Source organism: Entelurus aequoreus, linkage group LG12, assembly GCF_033978785.1.
Source record: "Entelurus aequoreus isolate RoL-2023_Sb linkage group LG12, RoL_Eaeq_v1.1, whole genome shotgun sequence".
NCBI classification, from domain to species: Eukaryota; Metazoa; Chordata; class Actinopteri; order Syngnathiformes; family Syngnathidae; genus Entelurus; species Entelurus aequoreus.
Window position 1 is genome coordinate 70,569,829 of NC_084742.1, and position 15,244 is coordinate 70,585,072.

Below are 15,244 nucleotides of genomic sequence, written 5' to 3' on the forward strand. Positions count from 1 at the left end.
AGTCAATAATGGAACTGCGGCCGAGGGTGTCCTGGTGCCAAGTGCACATATGGACACCCTTATGTTTGAACATTGTGTTTGTTATGGACAATCCGTGACGAGCACAAAAGCTCAATAACAAAGCACCACTTGGGTTCAGATCCGGGTGGCCATGTTTCCCAATCACGACTCTCCAGGTTTCAAAGTCGTTGCCAACATGAGCGTTGAAGACCCCCAGGGAATCACCCGAGGGAGCACTCTCAAGGGAATCCAAAAAGAGTGGGTACTCTGAGCTGCTGTTTGGTGCGTAAACACCAACAACAGTCAGGACCCGTCACCCAACCCGAAAGCGGAGGGAAGCTACCATCTCGTCTTCTGGGTTAAGTCCAACGTGCAGGCTTTGAGCCGGGGGGCAACAAGAATTGCCAACCCAGCCTCTCATTACTTGCAACGCCAGAGTGGAAGAGAGTCCAACCCCTCTTGAGAGAACAGGTTCCAGAGCCCTTGCTGTGCGTCGAAGTGAGTCCAGCTTTATCTAGCCGGGAACTTCTCCACCTCGCGAGGTGACATTCCACGTCCCAAGAGCGAGCTTATGTAGCCGATTATCGGACCGCCAAGTGCCCTGCCTTCGGCTTCCGCCCAGCTAACACTGCACCCGACCTCTATGACCCAGCCCATGAGTGGTGAGCCTATTGCAGGGGGGACCCACGTTGCCTCTTCGAGCTGGGCCCCATGGGCACCAGTCGCTCGCCATCGTGCCCCACCTCTGGGCCTGGCTCCACAGGGGAGCCACGGTGACCCGCGTCCGGGCGAGAAAATATCTAGGTCCTCGATTTGTACTTTTCATAAAGGTCTTTGAGCTGCTCTTTGTCTGATTCCTCACCTAGGACCTGTTTGTCTTGGGGGACCCTATCAGGGGGCATAGAAGCCCCCGGACAACATAGCTCCTAGGATCAGTGGGACACGCAAACCACAAAGGTGGCGGCTCAGAAAGCAGGTTAAATAAACATAACTCCAAAACCAAACATGCAAGATGTCTAAACATGCCTGTAATATTGTATCAATGTGAGTTTTACTAGAATCGGTTGTTTTTTTAGGGCTTGCAAACACAAAAGGTTTTTTTTACTCAATATGACAGTAAGTTCTTAAAATGCTGAGATAATGTGAAAAAAACAATACAAATGTATTCCAACATGATTCCTAAACCAAACATGCAAAATGTCTAAAAATGCCTGTAATACTGAATCCATGTGAGTTTTACTAGAATCATATGTTTTTGTAAGGTTTGCAAATACAAAAATTGAGTTTTATGACAGACACAAGTTAGTTTTTTTACTCATTATAACAGTATAGATGTCATACTATATATTAAAGTTATATGAACATAACTCCAAAACCAAACGTGCATTATGTCCAAAATTGCCTGTAATATTGTAGAGATGTGAGTTTTACTAGAATCAGGTTTGCAAATACAAAAATTGGGTTTTATGACAGTATACTGTCACACTCAATATGACAGTATAACTGTCATACTAAATCCATCCATTTTCTTCTGCTTATCCGAGGTCGGGTTGCGGGGGCAGCAGCCTAAGCAGAGAGCCCAGACTTCCCTCTCCCCAGCCACTTCGTCCAGCTCTTCTCGGGGGATCCCGAGGCGTTCCCAGGCCATAGTCTTTCCAATGTATCCTAGGTCTTCCCCATGGCCTCCTGCCGTTCGGACCTAGGGAGGCGTTCGGGTGGCATCCTGAGCAGATGCCCGAACCACCTCATCTGGCTCCTCTCAATGTGGAGGAGCAGCGGCTTTACACTGAGTTCCTCCCAGAGGACAGAGCTTCTCACCCTATCTCTAAGGGAGAGACCCACCACCCGGCGGAGGAAACTCATTTCGGCCGCTTGTACCCGTGACCTTGTCCTTTCGGTCATAACCCAAAGCTCATGACCATAGGTGAGGATGGGAACGTTGATCGACCGGTAAATTGAAAGCTTTTCCTTCTGGCTCAGCTCCTTCTTCACCACAACGGATCGATATAGCGTCCTCATTACTGAAGACGCCGCACCGATCCGCCTGTAGATCTCACAATCCACTCTATCCTCACTCGTGAACAAGACTCCTAGGTACTTGAACTCCTTCACTTGGGGCAAGATCTCTTTCCCAACCTCGAGATGGCACTCCACCCTTTCCCGGGCGAGAACCATGGACTCGGACTTGGAGGTGCTGATTCTCATCCCAGTCGCTTCACTGCGAACCGATCCAATGAAAGCTGAAGATCTTGGCCAGTTGAAGCCATCAGGACCACATCATCTGCAAAAAGCAGAGACCTAATCCTGCAGCCACCAAACCAGGCGCAGTCATGGCGTTGAGGGGATCCTCAAAGCCATGACTGCGCCTAGATATTCTGTCCATTAAAGTTATGAACAGAATCGGTGACAAAGGGCAGCCTTGGCGGAGTCCAACCCTCACTGGAAAGGGGTCCGACATACTGCCGGCAATGCGGACCAAGCTCTGACACTGATCATACAGGGAGACACCCGCCACAATCAGACATGCCGATACTGCATACTCTCTGAGCACTCCCCACAGGATTTACCGGGGGCCAAGGTCGAATGTCTTCTCCAAGTCCACAAAACTTATGTAGACTGGTTGGGCAAACTCCCATGCACACTCAAGGACCCTGCCGAGAGTATAGAGCTGGTCTACCGTTCCACGACCAGGACGAAAACCACACTGTTCGTCCTGGATCCGAGGTTCCTCCTCTCCATTACACATGAATAGACCTTACCGGGAAGGCTGAGGAGTGTGATCTACGATAGTTGGAACACACCCTCCGGTTCCCCTTCTTAAAGAGAGGAACCACCACCCCGGTCTGCCAATCCAGAGGTACCGCCCCCGATGTAGATGCAATGTTGCAGAGTCTTGTCAACCAAGACTGCCCCACAGCATCCAGAGCCTTAAGGAACTCCGGACGGAGCTCATCCACCCCCGGGGCCTTGCCACCGAGGAGCTTTTTAACTACCTTGGCAACCTCAGCCCCAGAAATAGGAGAGCCCACCACAGACTTCGGCACTGTTTCCTCATAGGAAGACGTGTTGGTGGGACTGAGGAGGTCTGGCTTGGCCTGTCGGTATGCGCACTGCCTCTGGACTCCCATGAGCATAAAGGACCCGGTGGCTCTTTCTTCAGCTTGACAGCATCCCTCACTGCTGGTGGATTACCACCACGACAGGCACCAAACACCTTGCGGCCACAGCTTCAATCAGCTGGCTCAACAAGAGAGGAACGGAACATGGTCCACTCAGACTCAATGTCCAGCACCTCCCTCGTGACATGTTCAAAGTTCTTCCGGACATGTTCAAAGTTCTTCAGGAGACTCTGCTAGGTGTTCCCAGCAGACCCTTACAATGCGTTTGGGCCTGCCAGGTCTGACCGGCATCCCCCCCTACCATCGGAGCCAGCTCACCACCAGGTGGTGGTTGGTAGAAAGCTCTGCCCCTCTCTTCACCGAGTGTCCAAAATATGAGGCCGCAAATCCCATGACACAACTACAAAGTCAATCATGCGGCCGAGGGTGTCCTTGTGCCAAGTGCACATATGGACACCCTTATGTTTGAACATTGTGTTTGTTATGGACAATCCGTGACAAGCACAAAAGTCCAATAACAAAGCACCACTTGGGTTCAGATCCGGGTGGCCATTTTTCCCAATCACGACTCTCCAGGTTTCACAGTCGTTGCCAACATAGCGTTGAAGTCCACCAGCAGAACAAGGGAATCACCCGAGGGAGCACTCTCCAGTACTCCCTCAAGGGAATCCAAAAAGAGTTGGTACTCTGAGCTGCTGTTTGGTGTGTAAACACAAACAACAGTCAGGACCCGTCACCCAACCCGAAGGCTGAAGGAAGCTACCATCTCGTCTATTGGGTTTAAAGTCCAACGTGCAGGCTTTGAGCCGGGGGGCAACAAGAATTGCCACCCCAGCCTCTCATTAGTTGCAACGCCAGAGTGGAAGAGATTCCAACGTCTCCACCTCAAGCACCAGCTCAGGCTCCTTCCCTCCCAGCGAGGTGACGTTCCATGTCCCAAGAGCGAGCTTATGTAGCCGATAATCGGACCACCAAGTGCCCTGCCTTCGGCTGCCGCCCAGCTCACACTACACCCTCTATGACCCAGCCCATGAGTGGTGAGCCCTGGAGGGGGGCTCTACGTTGCCTCTTCGAGCTGAACACGGCTGGGCCCCATGGGGACAGGCCCGTCAATCGCCATCGTGCCACACCTCCACAGGGGAGCCACGGTGACCTGCTTCCGGGCGAGAAAAAATCTAGGTCCTCAATTGTACTTTTAATAAAGGTCTTTGAGCTGCTCTTTGTCTGATCCCTCACCTAGGACCTGTTTGTCTTGGGAGACCATAGAAGCCCCCGGACAACATAGTTCCTGGATCAGTGGGACACGCAAACCACAAAGGTGGCGGCTCAGAAAGCAGGTTATATAAATATAACTCCAAAACCAAACATGCAATATGTCTAAACATGCCTGTAATATTGTATCAATGTGAGTTTTCCTAGAATCGGTTGTTTTTGTAAGGTTTGCAAATACAAAAATTAGGTTTTACTCACAATGACAAAATCACACTCAATATGACAGTTATTTAAACATAACTCATAAACCACACAAAAAAATGGCTAATAATGCCTGAAATAATGAATCATTGGGAGTTTTACTGAGTTTTACATTTTGCAAACACAAAAAGTAGTTTTTTACTTGACTTTAAAGTTCTTAGAACCCTGAGATAATGGGAAAAAAGCAATAAAAATGTATTTAAACCTAACTCCTAAACAACACATGCAAAATGGCTAATAATGCCTAGGGAGACATGTAACGTTGTTAGTTTAAAAAATGATATTTTGTAAAGATATCAAAGACACAAGCTAGTTTTTTTTATTCAATATGACAGTATAACAGTCATACTTAATATGAAAGTTATATAAACATAACTGCAAAACCAAACATGTGTCATGTCTAAAAATGCCTGTAATAATGTATTTATGTGAGTTTGTAAGGTTTGCAAAAACAAAAAGTAGTTTTTTACTCAATATGAAAGTAATGTTCTTAGAATCCTGAGATAATGCGAAAAAAGCAATACAAATGTATTCAAACACAAATTTTAAACCAAACATGTAAAATGTCAAAAAATGCCTGTAATATTGAATCTATATAAGTTTTACTAGAATCAATTATTTTTGTAAGGTTTGCAAATACAAAAATTAGGTTTTACACATGACATTAAAACTGTAACACTCAATATGACAATTATTTATTTATAACTCCTAACCACACATGAAACATGTCTAATAATGCGTGAAAAAATGTATCTTTGTGAGTGTTACTAGAAACATTTTCTTTTGTAAGGTTTGCAAAGACAGGTTAGTTTTTTTTTACTCAATATGACAGTATAACTGCCACACTCAATATGACAGTTATTTAAACATAACTCTTAAACTACACATGAAAAATGATTACCAATGCCTGAAATAATGCATTCTTGTAAGTTTTACTCGAAACATATGCTTTTTTAAGGCTTGCAAACACAAAAATTATTTCTTTACTCAATATGACAGTAATGTTCTAAAATTCTGAGAAAATACGAACAAATTAATAAAAATGATTCCAACATAATTCCTAGACCAAACATGCAAAATGTCTAAAAATGTCTGTAATATTGAATCCATGTGAGTTTTACTAGATGTAAATGATTTTGTAAGGTTTGCAATACATAAATTAGGTTTTACTTACTATGTCATAACTGACAGTATATGACAGTTATTTAACCATAACTCAAACCACACATGAAAAATGGCTAATAATGCCTGAAATAATGCATCCTTGGCCGTTTTACTCGAAACACATGCTTTTTTAAATCTTGCAAACACAAAAAGTAGTTTTTTTTACTCAATATGACTGTAATGTTCTTAAAATCCTGAGATAATGCGAAAAAAGCAATAAAAATGTATTTAAACATTACTCCTAAACAACATATGCAAAATGGCTAATAATGCCTGGAAACATGTATCTTTGTTAGTTTTACTGGAAAAATGATCTTTTGTAAAGTTTGCAAAGACACAAGCCATTTTTTTTTATTCAATATGACAGTATAACAGTCATATTAAATATGAAAGTTATGTAAACATAACTCCAAAACCAAACATGTGTCATGTCTAAAAATGCCTGTAATAATGTATTAATGTGAGTTTGTAAGGTTTGCAAAAACAAAAAGTAGTTTTTTACTCAATATGAAAGTAATGATCTTAGAATCCTGAGATAATGCGAAAAAAGCAATAAAAATTTATTTAAACATAACTTCTAAACAACCCAGGCAAAATGGGTAATAATGCCTAGAGACATGTATCTTTGTTAGTTTTACTAGAAAATTATCTTTTTCAAAGGTATCAAAGACACAAGCTAGTTTTTTTTATTCAATATGACAGTATAACAGTCCTACTAAATATGAAAGTTATCAAAACATAACTCCAAAACCAAACGTGTTATGTCTAAAAATGCCTGTAATAATGTATTTATGTGAGTTTGTAAAGTTTGCAAAAACAAAAAGTAGTTTTTTACTCAATATGAAAGTAATGATCTAAGAATCCTGAGATAATGCGAAAAAAGCAATAAAAATGTATTTAAACATAATTCCTAAACAACCCATGCAAAATGGGTAATAATGCCTGGAGACATGTATCTTTGTTAGTTTTACTAGAAAATGATATTTTGTAAAGTTTGCAAAGACACAAGCTAGTTTTTTAAAATTAAATATGACAGTATAACAGTCCTACTAAATATGAAAGTTATCAAAACATAACTCCAAAACCAAACATGTGTTATGTCTAAAAAAGCATGTAATAATGTATTTATGTGAGTTTGTAAGGTTTGCAAGAACACAAAGTAGTTTTTTAGTCAATATGAAAGTAATGATCTAAGAATCCTGAGATAATGCGAAAAAAGCAATAAAAATGTATTTAAACATAATTCCTAAACAACCCATGCAAAATGGGTAATAATGCCTGGAGACATGTATCTTTGTTAGTTTTACTAGAAAAATTATCTTTTGTAAAGTTTGCAAAGACACAAGCTAGTTTTTTTTATTCAATATGACAGTATAGCAGTCATACTAAATATAAAAGTTATATAAACATAACTCCAAAACCAAACATGTGTCATGTCTAAAAATGTCTGTAATAATGTATTTATGTGAGTTTGTAAGTTTTGCAAAAACAAAAAGTAGTTTTTTACTCAATATGAAAGTAATGATCTAAGAATCCTGAGATAATGCGAAAAAAGCAATAAAAATGTCTTTAAACATAATTCCTAAACAACCCATGCAAAATGGGTAATAATGCCTGGAGACATGTATCTTTGTTAGTTTTACTAGGAAATGTATATTTTGTAAAGTTTGCAAAGACACAAGCTAGTTGTTTTTATTCAATAAGACAGTATAACAGTATTACTAAATATGAAAGTTATATAAACATAACACCAGAACCAAACGTGTGTCATGTCTAAAATTGCCTATGATAATGTATTTATGTGAGTTTGTAAGGTTTGCAAAAACAAAAAGTAGTTTTTTCCTCAATATGAAAGTAATGATCTAAGAATCCTGAGATAACGCGAAAAAAGCAATAACAATGTATTTAAACATAATTCCTAAACAACCCATGCAAAATGGCTAATAATGCCTGGAGACATGTATCTTTGTTAGTTTTACTAGAAAAATGATATTTTGTAAAGTTTGCAAAGATACAAGCTAGTTTTTTTTTATTCAATATGACAGTATAACGGTCATACTAAATATAAAAGTTATATAAACATAACTCCAAAACCAAACGTGTGACATGTCTAAAATTGCTTATAATAATGTATTCATGTGAGTTTGTAAGGTTTGCAAAAACAAAAAGTAGTGTTTTACTCAATATGAAAGTAATGATCTTAGAATCCTGAGATAATGCGAAAAAAGCAATACAAATGTATTCAAACACAACTTTTAAACCAAACATGTAAATTGTCTAAAAATGCCTGTAATATTGAATCTATGTAAGTTTTACTAGAATCAATTGTTTTTGTAAGGTTTGCAAATACAAAAAATAGGTTTTACACATAATGACATTATAACTTTAACACTCAATATGAAAGTTATTTAATTATAACTCCTAAATACACATGAAACATGTGTAATAGCGTGAAAAAAAATATATTTGTGAGTGTTGCTAGAAACATTTTCTTTTGTAAGGTTTGCAAAGACACAAGTTAGTTTTTTTTTAACTCAATATGACAGTATAACGCCACACTCAATATGACAGTTATTTTAACATAACTCCTAAACCACACCTGAAAAATGGCCAATAATGCCTGAAATAATGCATCTTTGGGAGTTTTACTGGAAACATATGCTTTTTTAAGGCTTGCAAACACAAAAATTATTTGTATTGTATTATGTATTACAACATAATTCCTAAACCAAACATGCAAAATGTCTGAAAATGCCTGTAATACTAAATCCATGTGAGTTTTATTTGAATCAGTTGTATTGTTTGCTAATACAAAAATTGGGTTTTATGACAAACACAAGTTAGTTTTTTTACTCAATATAACAGTTTAGCTGTCATACTATATATGAAAGTTATATAAACATAACTCCAAAACCAAAACCAAACATGCATTATGTCCAAAACTGTCTGTAATATTGTATATATGTGAGTTTTACCAGGGTTGAAAATACAAAAATTGGGTTTTATGACAGTATACTGTCACACTCAATATGACAGTTATTTAAACATAACTCAAACAACACATGCAAAATAGCTAATAATGCCTGGAGCATGTATCTTAATTAGTTTTACTAGAAAAATGGTATTTTGTAAGGTTTGCAAAGACACAAGTTAGTTGTTTTTTTTATTCAATAATAAATATGAAAGTTATATAAACATTACTCTAAAACCAAACATGCATTGTGTCTAAAAATGCCTGTAATATTGTATCTGTGTGAGTTTAACTAGATTTAGTTGTTTTTGTAAGGTTTGCAAATACAAAATAAGGGTTTTACTCACTATGACAGTTTACTGTCACACTCAATCTGACAGTTATTTATTTAAACATAACTCCTAAACCACACATGCAAAATGGCTAATAATGCCTGGAGATATGCATCTTTGTGAGTTTTACTAGAAACATTATATAGTGTAAGGTTTAGTTAGTTTTTGTACTCAATCTGACAGTATAACTGTCATTCTAAATCCATCCATTTTCTTCCGCTTATCCGAGGTCGGGTTGCGGGGGCAGCAGCCTGAGCAGGAAATCCCAGACTTCCCTCTCCCCAGCCACTTCGTCCAGCTCTTCTCGGGGTATTCCGAGGCGTTCCCAGGCCAGCCGGGGACATAATCTTTCCAATGTGTCCTAGGTCTTCCCCGTGGCCTCTTGCCACACCTCCCTAGAGGCGTTCGGGTGGCATCCTGAGCAGATGCCCGAACCACCTCATGCCTCCTCTCAATGTGGAGGAGCAGCGGCTTTACTTTGAGTTCCTCCCGGATGACAGAGCTTCTCACCCTGTCTCTAAGGGAGAGACCCACCACCCGGCAGAGGAAACGCATTTCGGCCGCTTGTCCTTTCGGTCATAACCCAAAGCTGGGAACGTAGATCGACGGTAAATTGAGAGCTTTTCCTTCTGGCTCAGCTCCTTCTTCACCACAACGGATCGATATAGCGTCCTCAATACTGAAGACGCCGCACCAATCCGCCTGTGGATCTCTCGATCCACTCTATCCTCACTCGTGAACAAGACTCCTAGGTACTTGAACTCCTCCACTTGGGGCAAGATCTCCTCCCCAACCTGGAGATGGCACTCGACCCTTTCCTGCGCGAGAACCATGGACTTGGACTTGGAGGTGCTGATTCTCATCCCAGTCGCTTCACACTCAAGGACCCTGCCGAGAGTATAGACCTGGTCTACCGTTCCACGACCAGGACGAAAACCACGCTGTTCGTCCTGGATCCGAGTTTCCTCCTCTCCAGTACACATGAATAGACCTTACCGGGAAGGCTGAGGAGTGTGTTTCACGATAGTTGGAACACACCCTACGGTTCCCCTTCTTAAAGAGAGGAACCACCACCCCGGTCTGCCAATCCAGAGGTACCGCCCCCAATGTTCACGCGATGTTGCAGAGTCTTGTCAACCAAGACAGCCCCACAGTATCCAGAGCCTTAAGGAACTCATCCACCACCGGGGCCTTGCCACAGAGGAGCTTTTTAACTACCTAGGCAACCTAAGCCCCAGAAATAGGAGAGTCCACCACAGATTCCCCAGGCACTGCTTGGCCTGTCGGTATGCCCGCTGCCTCTGGAGTCCCATGAGCCAAAAGGACCCGATAGGCTCTTTCTTCAGCTTGACGGCATCCCTCACTGCTGGTGGCCACCAGCGAGTTCTAGGATTACCGCCACGACAGGCACCAAACACCTTGCGGCCACAGCTCCAATCAGCAGACTCGACAAGAGAGGCACGGAACATGGTCCACTCAGACTCAATGTCCAGCACCTCCCTCGTGACATGTTCAAAGTTCTTCCTTATGTTTGAACATTGTGTTTGTTATGGACAATCCGTGACGAGCACAAAAGTCCAATAACAAAGCACCACTTGGGTTCAGATCCGGGTGGCCATTTTTCCCAATCACGACTCTCCAGGTTTCACTGTCCTTGCCAACATGAGCATTGAAGTCCCCCAACAGAACAAGGGAATCACCCGAGGGAGCACTCTCCAGTACTCCCTCAAGGGAATCCAAAAAGAGTGGGTACTCTGAGCTGCTGTTTGGTGCGTAAACACAAACAACAGTCAGGACCCGTCACCCAACCCGAAGGCGGAGGGAAGCTACCATCTCGTCTACTGGGTTAAAGTCCAACGTGCAGGCTTTGAGCAACAACAATTGCCACCCCAGCCTCTCATTGCTTGCAACGCCAGAGTGGAAGAGAGTCCAGCCCCTCTTGAGAGAACAGGTTCCAGAGCCCTTGCTGTGCGTCGAAGTGAGTCCAACTATATCTAGCCGGAACTTCTTCACCTCGCGCACCAGCTCAGGCTCTTTCCCTCCCAGCGAGGTGACGTTCCACGTCCCAAGAGCGAGCTTATGTAGCCGATAATCGGACCGCCAAGTGCCCTGCCTTCGGCTGCCGCCCAGTTCACACTGCATCCGACCTCTATGACCTCAATGGGCCCATGAGTGGTGAGCCCATTGGAGGGTTGACCCACGTTGCCTCTTCGAGCTGAGCCCGGCAAGGCCCCATGGAGACAGGCCCAGCCACCAGTCGCTCGCCATCGTGCCCCACCTCTGCGCCTGGCTCCACAGGGGAGCCACGGTGACCTGCGCCTGGGCGAGAAAAAATCTAGGTCCTCGATTTGTACTTTTCATAAAGGTCTTTGAGCTGCTCTTTGTCTGATCCCTCACCTAGGACCTTTTCTCAGGGGATCCCGAGGCGTTCCCAGGCCAGCCGGGAGACATAGTGTTCCCAGTGTGTCCTGGGTCTTCCCCGTGGCCTCCAGGACGACAGAGCTTCACCTTCACCAGGGGTGTCAAACTCAAATACAGAGTGGGCCAAAGTTTAAAACTGAACAAAGCCGCGGGCCAAGGTTGAACAAATTAACCTTTTAATAGGGACCCAAACAAGTTTTGCATTGAATATTGAACAAGCAAGGCTTATATAACTTTATAGTGACATGAAAAATGGAGTTTCAAATAATAATAATAATAATTAAAAAATATCAATTGCATATCAAATACAATTTAAATAAAAATTGAATGCCTCTTTTCTATTTGCAGCCTTCTGAGGTAAATATCAACATTAACTTTTTCCACAGGCTAATAAAATTGAAAATAAAATAACAATGAATAAAACAACCATTCAGGACTTTAAACTGCTCAGTTTGCAACACACTGATCTAATTTGATGTGCCCAAGCCAGATACCTGGCATCTTTTTTTAGATGCTAGTTCTTTAATGTCGGGGCTCAGGCTTTGAGCTGAGGCAACTTTCATTATCGAACAAGGTGTTCAACAGTCATATCTCGTACACCCAATTCTAACATCATTCAGACCCAGTCACAAGATATGTGCAGCTTCAGCACGCATACAGAAATGAATGCAACGCATACTTCATCAACAGCGATACAGGTTACACTGAGGGTGCCAGTATAAAAAACTTTAACACTGTTAGAAATATACGCCACACTGTGAAGCCACACCAAACAAAAATAAAAAACACCTTTCGGGAGAACATCCGTACCGTAACACAACATAAACACAAAAGAACAAATACCCAGAATCTTTTGCAGCACTAACTCTTTCGGGACGCTACAAAATACACCCCCGCTACCACCAAACCTCCCCCCCACACACACACACACCTTGTAGCGTCCCGGAAGATTTAGTGCTACAAAGGGTTCTGGGTATTTGTTGTGTTGTGTTTATGTTGTGTTACGGTGCGGATGTTCTCCCAAAATGTGTTTGTCATTCTTGTTTGGTGTGGATTCACAGTGTGGCGTATATTTCTAAAAGTGTTAAAGTTTTTTATTTGGCTACCGTCAGTGTAACCTGTATCGCTGTTGATGAAGTATGCGTTGCATTCAATTGTGTGTGGGTGCAGAAGCTGCACTGACGTGAAACTGGGCCGGCACTCGTTTGACTAGCTGAAAATAAAAAATAAAAAATTCGGGAGCAGTGCTGGAGTCACTTTTGTCTTGGCAAGTATTAGAAGTAGCGGTGAATGCGGTGTTACCGCGGCACTGCCGCAATGTATAATCGCCGGTCCAGCTTTGGTGTTAATTTGATATTGCCTCAAGGGCCAAGTCAAATTACACGTTGGGCCAAATTTGGCCCATGGGCCAGAGTTTGACACCCATGACCTTCACTGTAAAAAATTACTGTAAAAATAAAAAATAAAATTACAGTTATATACTCCATCCATCCATCCATTTTCTACCGCTTATTCCCTTCGGGGTCGCGGGGGGCGCTGGAGCCTATCTCAGCTACAATCGGGCGGAAGGCGGGGTACACCCTGGACAAGTCGCCACCTCATCGCAGGGCCAACACAGATAGACAGACAACATTCACACTCACATTCACACACTAGGGCCTATTTAGTGTTGCCAATCAACCTATCATGTTCTTCTTAAATGCAGTTAAGTACTGTAAATGTTGTTGCATTTTTCAAAAAATATCAACCAGCAGTAAGTTACTGTAAAACCTACAGTGTAATTCAGTATTTTTCAGACTTGTTTCTTGGGTCCGCCCACAATTCGTCCAACCGAGCTTCATTTCACCTGGCCGACCCTGCTAAATCCATCCTACTGCATCGTGTGTTTTTGATAACAAGGTAAGAGTCACTTGTACCTTGATGTGTCATTTTCTGTTTGAATTACTTTATATATATATTTATAAAGTCCGAAATGACATAGCGTCACAGTCAGCATCACAGACACTATCGTTGACCACGCGCATGTACCGCCGCATGCTAGCTAGCTAAGTTTTCTTCTTTTTTGTCATAGTCATCATAAAAGATGATAACTTGCAACATATGTGCTACGACTTGCAGCAATGTATGTGCGTATGTTAGACACATGCGAAGTCATAGTTGTATGCCTAATGCATCGTTTAAGTGTGCTTTCCCTAAATGCACAAGAGTTTTTTCCAACTTCTCAGCCTTCAAAACTCACAGCCGTCGTCATAAATATGGCAAGAGTAGGACTGATATGTATAGCGCAGAAGGTTTACCTTGTAATATTGTCTCATGTAGCGCGAAGTGCGATAATATACGGGCCCTTTTCCTGCATTTGAAAAGTCATATTACCGACAGTTACGTGCCCCTTCAGTCAATGTGAAAAAAGATTTACAGTTAAGTCTACTTTCACATCGCACGTGTCAAGGAAGCACTACGGCTACACTGAACGAAGTTTGACTTGCTCAACAGCAAATCCAAGCAGCTCTTGTGTTATTAACACTGATGATGACTATTGTGATATGCAACTTGAGAATTCAGGATATTCCTGTTATAAAGACATGGAGGTCTACTTGCATTAAAAAAATGTTCACAGCACTGAAAAAAGGTTGAGAACCACTGCCTTAGGACAGTGGTTCTCAACCTTTTTTCAGTGATGTACCCCTGTGAACATTTTTTAAATTCAAGTACCCCCTAATCAGAGCAAAGCATTTTTGGTTGAAAAAAAGAGATAAAGAAGTAAAATACAGCACTATGTCATCAGTTTCTGATTTATTAAATTGTATAACAGTGCAAAATATTGCTCATTTGTTGTGGTCTTTCTTGAACTATTTGGAAAAAAAGATATAAAAATAACTAAAAACTTGTTGAAAAATAAACAAGTGATTCAATTATAAATAAAGATTTTTACACATAGAAGTAATCAACTTAAAGTGCCCTCTTTGGGGATTGCAATAGAGATCCATCTGGATTCATGAACTTCATTCTCAACATTTCTTCACAAAAAAAGAAATCTTTAACATCAATATTTATGGAACATGTCCACTACGCTTTAACCAAGCCTCCATTGTTTTCTACATGGATAGTTGATTGACAGTTGGTGCCGTGTGGCACCGCCAGGTAGGGTCAAACCATCATGGCATGGGGGAAACTCTGGCTTTATGGTAATGAATGGAATAGCCTACTTGATTAGTTGTTCAGTTTATGAACTTACATTCATATTTTGTCGAAGTATTATTCAATAAATATATTTATAAAGGATTTTTGAATTGTTGCTATTTTTAAAATATTAAAAAAAAATCTCACGTACCCCTTGGCATACCTTCAAGTACCCCCAGGAGTACGCGTACCCCCATTTGAGAACCACTGCCTTCGGAGACTAGATGTAAACAGAGTAAAGAGAGAGCGAGTGAGGTGGCCATTCCAAATACTTTTAAAATGCTACCCATATTGGATACTGTTTAGGAACATAAACTGCATTTCTTGACTGTACCAGTTGCTGGTGACAAAGTCACAATAAAACGTTGGATGATCAGCATGGAAGGTGATGTCATCTGCAAAGGCGTCCAACCTAGCTTAATCTCAGGGCTTGCTGCCCTTCTTGCCACCTACTATGTGTTCAACTTGGAATACCAAGAGGAAGGTCCTCGGACATTGGAATTTGTTCGTAGGTAAGTCCTCTTGATACTGTTAAAATACTGTTAGGATATTTTATTTTATATTTGTCACCTCTGTTCAGGAAT